General features: G+C 43.1%; 1 protein-coding gene across 4 annotated transcripts in view; it reads left to right on the top strand.

Moving 5' to 3' along the window:
• Window positions 418–8,090, top strand: part of LOC109847735 (bifunctional nuclease 2-like) — a 19,707-nt gene continuing 12,034 nt past the window's right edge. For 3 of the 4 annotated variants that reach the window (XR_002248655.1, XM_020416970.1, XM_020416967.1), the window contains exon 1: window positions 418–625. The gene's annotated coding sequence lies outside the window, so the exon portion shown is untranslated. The remainder of the gene's footprint in view (window positions 626–8,090) is intronic. The other variant, XM_020416973.1, reaches the window with a different exon arrangement.

Here is an 8,090-nt window from a genome sequence, read left to right on the forward strand (position 1 = left end):
ATACGAAGGTTTGATAAATACGGTGATCAACGAGAATTAACCCAACATCCTTGATGGGATCGTTTTCCGTTAATTATTGGTCCTTTTTGGCCGTTAATTAATTATTGATCCTTTTTTGTAATGTCTGTTTGTTAATTTGTCAAATCTTTAAAGCTGTCGCGGGCCCCACTTTCTACGACGTTGCAACAGATATTTCAAACATAAATACAAAAATGGATTTATTAATGGATAAGGAAAGAAAATTTTCATGGCGCGAAACAAAATATCCTCTATCCTACTGGTTAACAGCCACGTGTCCTCTAATCGAAGTAGCAGCAGTTCTACGAATTGACAAATTTACCCTCACATTTCTTTTACGATTAATAAGGCTTAAAGGTAATTTACTTACGATCATTTCTCCGCTCCCATTTGTGCGTATAAAACTAAAAACGGTTGCTCTTCCATAAAAAAATACTTCAGTTTTCTTCTCGTTCAAGCTTCTCTTCTTTCTTCTTCAAGATCTGGTTAGGGTTAGGGTTTCGCTTCACTATTCTCGTTGCGATTTGCGTTCTCTTTTAAGGAAAGCCCTAGGATCGTTGAGTTTTGATTCGATCGGTCCCGGATCGCGCCGTTAGAGACGATTCAGGTGAATTTACTTCTAATTTCTGATGAAATGTTCTAGATTTTAGTATATTTGAGTGGAATTATTATATGTTCCTCTAAAATGCGGCCAGATTACATACTGTAGATAAATTTGATGTGTTTAACAAATTAAAGTTTCTGCTTTATTATTATTTGAGGCGTAAGGATCATAGTTTTTTAAGATTAAAGATAAAATACTTACTGATACATTTTTTTTCTTGTAGTCAAATTCGGAACAACAATTATTAGATGTTTTATCAAATTTTTGTTAAGATCTATTTGTTAGAATGTACTTTAACGGTCACAATTGAACTATTATCCCAGTTATTTGGATGTATGAATTTCGATGTTAAAGTTGCGGCTCATGTCCAAGAGGTTTTTGTACAGATTATGATGGAATTGAAATTTTGATCAGAAACCATATATTTCATGTCTAGTAAATTTGAGGAACCCATGGTCCGTGGGACCTCTTTCAAGCCTTATATGAGATTTAGTTTCGTATCCAAACACCCAAAAGGGGAAAGCAAGTTTTGGGAGGGAGAGGTGCATATCGACATTTTCCAATTAGAAGGAAAATGTGGCCAAATATATGACCGGTTACTGACCAGATGTCAACCCTCTACAACAATGCAAGAATTCTAACCAGGAAATCACATCAAGTGAAGGCATTAGCTTGCCATATTTTCTACAAGGATATTCAGCATTCAGGTATCGGTCTTCTTAGTCATGCAAGATAAGTTCATGCAACCAAGAAGAGTCCATCTAAAACTCTTATTTGTCATGAAAGAGTCCAAAACGGGAAGACTAGAATCACTAGAGTAACTGTGTTTTACTCTGAGGCATCTGATAAAGCCAAGAAGCCACTCATGGCACGGATTGAGATGAGCTACATATTAGCAATGTAACTTTGCATATACAAACACACAACATTATCAGTTTTTTGAGTCAATGTGTATGAGATAGTTATACATCCTGTAGCTTGATATAGTCATGTTCAAAAATAAAAAAGTTTACCATGTCTCGAAGAAGATCTATTGGATGTTTGTGTTGGGAATTTTAACGCTGAAACCCCTAATGCAACAGAAACGCAGTATAGAAAAATATACCAAGATTTAACGAGGTTCGGCAACTGCCTACGTCCTCGGGAGCCACACAGATAATTTCTTATTAATCAAACAAGAAATTACAATTTAGGAGCAAATCCCAAAACTGGGATTTCTCAAATAAACACTGTAGCTACAGTGTTAATAATTAAAGAGTATGAACCCTTTCAATTCTCACTTGAGAATAAACAACCCACAAATAAAACCCTTCTTTAATTCTCTATTTATCTCTCTTTTTAATCCCCCTCAAACACTGTTGAAGCTGGGGATAAATCAAAAAATCGCAGCAGCGATTTAGGGCAGCCGCCAGAGAGAAAAATCGGAGGAGGGGAAGAAATCAGCAGCGAAACCCTAGGGCCAAAGGGGGGTTTATAGGCAGAGATGATGATCTGGCGACAGCCTGTCGCCAGCGACCCACGAACGCAAAGGTGGGAGCGCTCGAACGCAAAGGTCGCCATCGCCAAACGCAGAGGTCGGGAGGAGTTCGAACGCAGAGCAAAAGTGGGGGGTTCGAACGCAGAGCTCGAAGGGGGGTTCGAACGCAGACTCCAGCTTCGCCTGCGACATCCTGGAGCTCGTCGGAGCTCCTCCGCCGTCGGAGGTGAGTTTGGTCTACACCCAAACTAACAATCTCCCACTTGGAGACCAAACCGACGTCAACAGGCTATCTCATCAAGCTCCTCTCCTGTGTGGCTCCGCCCTCATCATCTATGCATGAAGGCCAACTGAAGTTGCGCACAACTCCATTTTCTGAACTGTCACCGTCTTTGTTAACATGTCTGCTGGATTCTTACTTCCTGGAATCTTTTCCAGTTTCAACACGTCATCTTCCAACAGGGATCTGATGAAGTGATACCGAAGCGCAATATGCTTCGTTCTAGAATGAAATGCTGAATTTTTCGCCAAGTGTATCGCACTCTGGCTATCACTGTGCAAAACATTCTTCTCCTGTTTGAATCCCAGCTCTGTCAACAAACCCTGAAGCCATATCATCTCTTTACTGGCTTCAGTCACTGCAACATACTCAGCTTCTGTAGTGGATAGGGTAACGATCTTCTGTACCTGTGACATCCAACTAACAGCTGTAGTTCCAACGGTGAATACATAGCCGGTGGTGCTTCTTCGGTGATCAACTTCACCTCCAAAGTCTGCATCTACGTACCCTTGCACTTCTACCTCTCCCTTACCAAAGTGCAAACACTTCTGTGTGGTGCCTCGTAGATATCTCAGAATCCACTTGACCGCTTCCCAATGAGCTTTTCCTGGATTCGACATAAACCGGCTGACCACTCCCACTGCATGGCCAATGTCTGGTCTCGTACAGACCATAGCGTACATCAAGCTTCCGATAGCTGAGGCGTAAGGTACCTGAGCCATACTCTCTTTCTCTTCTTCTGACTGAGGAGACTGATCCTTCGATAAACGAAAATGGTTGGTCAAGGGTGTGCTCACAGGCTTGGCGTCGCCCATGTTGAATCTCTGCAAAACACGGTTGATGTACTCCGTCTGAGATAACTGCAAGAGACCTCTCTTCTTATCTCTCGTGATTTGCATTCCAAGGATCTTCTTCGCTGGACCCAAGTCCTTCATGTCAAACTCCTTTGACAGCTGCTGCTTCAAACTCTTGATATCTTTCATATCGACTCCTACAACCAACATATCATCAACATACAGCAGTAGGATGATATAGCTGGACTGATATCTTTTGAAGTAGCAACAGTGGTCGGCGTTGCACTTCTGGAAACCTTCCTTGTGCATAAAGCCGTCAAACTTTCTGTACCACTGCCTTGGGGCTTGTTTCAGGCCATACAAGCTCTTCTTGAGTCTGCACACCAGGTTCTTCTTCTTTTCTTCTGAGAAACCTTCTGGCTGGTGCATGTATATCTCCTCTTCTAGATCTCCGTAAAGAAACGCCGTCTTCACGTCTAACTGCTCGAGATGAAGATCTTCAATTGCTACAATACTCATCACAGTCCTGATAGTATTTAGCTTCACCACGGGAGCGAAAATATCGGTGTAGTCAATTCCTTCCTTCTGCTGGAAACCTTTGACAACTAGCCGGGCTTTATATCTTCTGGAACCATCCTGCTCCTCTTTCACCCGGTACACCCATTTGTTGTGGAGTGCCTTCTTACCCGTAAGCAACTCAGCTAGTTCCCACGTCTGGTTTGAGATGAGAGATTTCATCTCATCTTTCATGGCAAGCTCCCACTTGCTCGCATCTCCACACTGACAAGATTCATCAAAGCTTTCAGGCTCCCCACCATCTGTCAACAACAGATAGTTCATGTATCTCCTGTTGGGTACAGGAGGACGAGAAGATATTCTTAATATCGGAGCTGGTACGTCGGGTTCCTGCGCACCATCTTATCCAACAGGCTCTTCTGGCTGAGGACCCTCTGCATTGGGTTCTTCCGAGAGGTTACTCGGGACATCATCTGCATCTACAAATATTGACTCGCTCTCTGAGTCATCAGTCTTGTGCATGTCCTTGTACATCACCTTCTCGTTGAATATCACATCTCTGCTCCTGATCACCTTCTTGTTTTCGTTGTCCCAAATGCGGTAGCCGAACTCATCTTCACCATAGCCGATGAAAGTGCATTTCTTTGACTTGGGATCAAGCTTATTCATGCATTGATCACTAATATGCACGTAAGCTACACAACCGAAAACTTTAAGATGTGAGAGTTTTACCTCCTTTCCGCACCATACCTCCTCTGGTATTCTGTGCTCCAATGGAACCGATGGACCTCAGTTGATTAAGTAAGCTGCTGTGTTGACCGCTTCTGCCCAGAACTGCTTCGGTAGGCCTGATTGTACTCGAATGCTTCTGGCTCTCTCCGTCAACGTTCGGTTCATTCGCTCAGCTACACCATTTTACTGAGGCGTGCCTGGCACGGTTCTCTCCATTCTGATCCCGTGCTCATAGCAAAACTTCTTGAATCCGGTGTCTTCATACTCACCATCATTGTCGGTCCTGAGCTTCTTTATTCTCAGACCGGTCTCATTTTCGACCATAGCTTTCCATCTCCTGAAAGCCTTAAATACTTCTGACTTATGCTTCAAAAAGTAGACCCACACTTTTCGAGAGTGATCATCGATAAAAGTCACGAAGTAGTGTTTTCCACCAATGGACGCGGTGGTTGTTGGTCCCCACACATCTGAGTGAACGAGCTCTAGCTTCTGCTTCCTGGGGGTTCTGCCACTTGTCTGAAAGCTGACTCTCTTCTGCTTTCCAAGTATACATTCTTCACACATATCCATCTCCACTGACTGCAGTCCTGGGAGTTTTCCCTTTGTGTGCATAATCTTCATCCCCTTTTCACTCATATGACCGAGTCTCTGGTGCCACAGCTTTGAAGTCTCATTGCCTGCTGCAACTGAGATCGAACAACGTGCACCTGCTGTCATATATAGGGTACCAGTCTTCCTGCCTCGGGCAATCGTCATTGCGCCCTTTGAGATCTTCCAATCATCTCCATGGAAGGTTGTGGTGTATCCTTCGCCAGCCAACTGGCCTACGGATATTAAATTCTTTCTCAGGTCGGGAATATGCCTGACATCCTTCAGCTCCCATACTGACCCGTTCAACTTAATTTTCACCACGCCTTTGCCCACAATAGCACATGGTTGATCATCACCAAGATATACGTATCCAAGATTTCCGGGGGTATACTTCTCGAAGAATTCTTTCTGAGAGGTAGCATGGAACGACGCTCCTGAATCTAACACCCAAGATTCCTCCTTGCTCTCCAAAGAGCATATCAATGCGTCGTCTCCTCCTGAAGTGGAGGTGACATTCACCTCTGCCTTCGCCTCCTTCTCCTTCTGTGCACTCTTGCACTGATTCTTGTAATGCCCGGTCTTTCCACAATTCCAACACTCGATAGCCTTCGAGCTGTTGCTTGGATTCCTTGATTTGGACCTCCTGTCCTTTGATCTACCTCTGTAGTTTGATTTTCCTCGTCCGTTTCCTCTGGTTGAATTTCTACCTCTTGACTCTGTATGCAATACTGAAGAGGTTGTAGCTTCACCAGTCTCTCGCCGTCGGATCTCCTCACTGAGAACCAAATCACGAACGTCGTCGAACTTCAACTTATTGTTTCCCGATGAGCTACTCACAGCTGTGACTGTAGCGTTCCAACTCTCTGGTAGGGAAGACAACAATATCAACGCCCGAACTTCTTCATCAAACTCAATCTCAACTGAACTCAATTGGGTTGTAACCGTATTAAGTTCATTGAGGTGTTGTGCTACTGACGCGCCTTCCGCCATTTTCAGATTGAATAACCGCCGCATTAAATGAACTTTATTTGCGGCTGATGGCTTCTCATACATATTTGAGAGAGCTGCCATAAGACCCGTCGTGGTCTTCTCCTTCGCTATGTTGAACGCAACATTGCGAGTCAACGTCAATCTGATAACTCCGAGGGCTTGTCTATCTAGAAGGTTCCACTCATCTGCCTTCATAGAATCTGACTTCTTCCCCGATAGTGGTTGATACAGATTTTTCTGATACAGATAATCCTCTATCTGCATTTTCCAGAATCCGAAATCTGTTCCATCAAATTTCTCAAGTCTCATTTTTGCCTCATCTGTGGCCATGGCTCCCATTTGAATCTGACTTGTTCTAGATCGTTTCACGCTCTGATACCAGTTGTTGGGAATTTTAACGCTGAAACCCCTAATGCAACAGAAACGCAGTATAGAAAAATACACCAAGATTTAACGAGGTTCGGCAACTGCCTACGTCCTCGGGAGCCACACAGATAATTTCTTATTAATCAAACAAGAAATTACAATTTAGGAGCAAATCCCAAAACTGGGATTTCTCAAATAAACACTGTAGCTACAGTGTTAATAATTAAAGAGTATGAACCCTTTCAATTCTCACTTGAGAATAAACAACCCACAAATAAAACCCTTCTTTAATTCTCTATTTATCTCTCTTTTTAATCCCCCTCAAACACTGTTGAAGCTGGGAATAAATCAAAAAATCGCAGCAGCGATTTAGGGCAGCCGCCAGAGAGAAAAATCGGAGGAGGGGAAGAAAATCGGCAGCAAAACCCTAGGCGAGAGAGGGGGGTTTTATAGCCGAATGTGGAGAGCTGGCGACAGCCTGTCGCCAGCGTTCGCTTCGACGCCAAGTTCGAGCCGAACGCAGAGGTCGAACAAAGACGCCGAAGTCGAAACGAACGCACAGTTGAAGATGGGGTTCGAACGCAGAGCTCGGGGGTGGGTTCGAACGCCGAGCTCAATCTCGCCGCCTGTCGCTTGGACAACCGGAGCTCGCCTGCGTCATCTCCGCCATTCTCGAGCTCGTCGGAGCTCGTCGGAGCTCCTCCGCCGTCAGAGGTTTGTTTCCACCCCCAATTCTAACAATCTCCCACTTGGAGACCAAACCGACGTCAACAGGCTATCTCATCAAGCTCCTCTCCTGTGTGGCTCCGCCCTCATCATCTTATGCATGAAGGCCAACTGAAGTTGCGCACAACTCCAGTTTCTGAACTGTCACCGTCTTTGTTAACATGTCTGCTGGATTCTTACTTCCTGGAATCTTTTCCAGTTTCAACACGTCTCGAGCTCGTCGGAGCTCGTCGGAGCTCCTCCGCCGTCAGAGGTTTGTTTCCACCCCCAATTCTAACAGTTTGAAGTCTAGCTTAAATTCCTTAGGGTTGCATTTGGGAAATGAGATTTGAATTTGAGGTCTAGATTTGAAATCAAGGAATTTGAAATCTATAGATTCTACAAATCACTTGTTTGGATGAGTTTGTTAAGTCAGAGGAATGCAAATATATTGTGTTCTATGCGTTTGTTATACATTATTTCATAATCTCCCTACATATCCAGTGTTAGACTGTTTTCCTCTGGTTTTAAAATAACTCTTTCTAATAAAAGATACCTGTTTGACAGATTGAAACCTAATACACCAGGTATGAATTTATATATGAAATAAAGGGTATTTGCATTTAAATACCTCAAAGTGTACTCGATTATAACTTTGATATTCATATGTATTTGTGCAAATGAAAACTTTGGGGTGTCAACATTAAAAACTAGGTAAACTTTGGGGTGTTTTTTGGCACATAACTATTTTATTTATTTAAGTTTTATTTGCACTTAACTACCAAAGTTTAACTTGTGTTTATATGCTTCTGTTCTCAAATCTTAAATCGAAAACAAGCCCATGCGTTTATCATTTGGTTTGAATAAAACCAACATTTTGATATCATTTTCGAGAGTACTCTTCATCAAATCATATGCTTCAAAGTGAAGTGAATTCACACGAAAAAGAAAATTCTAATGTGAATATTCTATCTCCCCTTCTTACTCTCGACAACCCCAGCGACGAGGAGAGGTATA

The sequence above is a fragment of the Asparagus officinalis genome, chromosome 1 (genome assembly GCF_001876935.1).
Source record: "Asparagus officinalis chromosome 1, Aspof.V1, whole genome shotgun sequence".
NCBI classification, from domain to species: Eukaryota; Viridiplantae; Streptophyta; class Magnoliopsida; order Asparagales; family Asparagaceae; genus Asparagus; species Asparagus officinalis.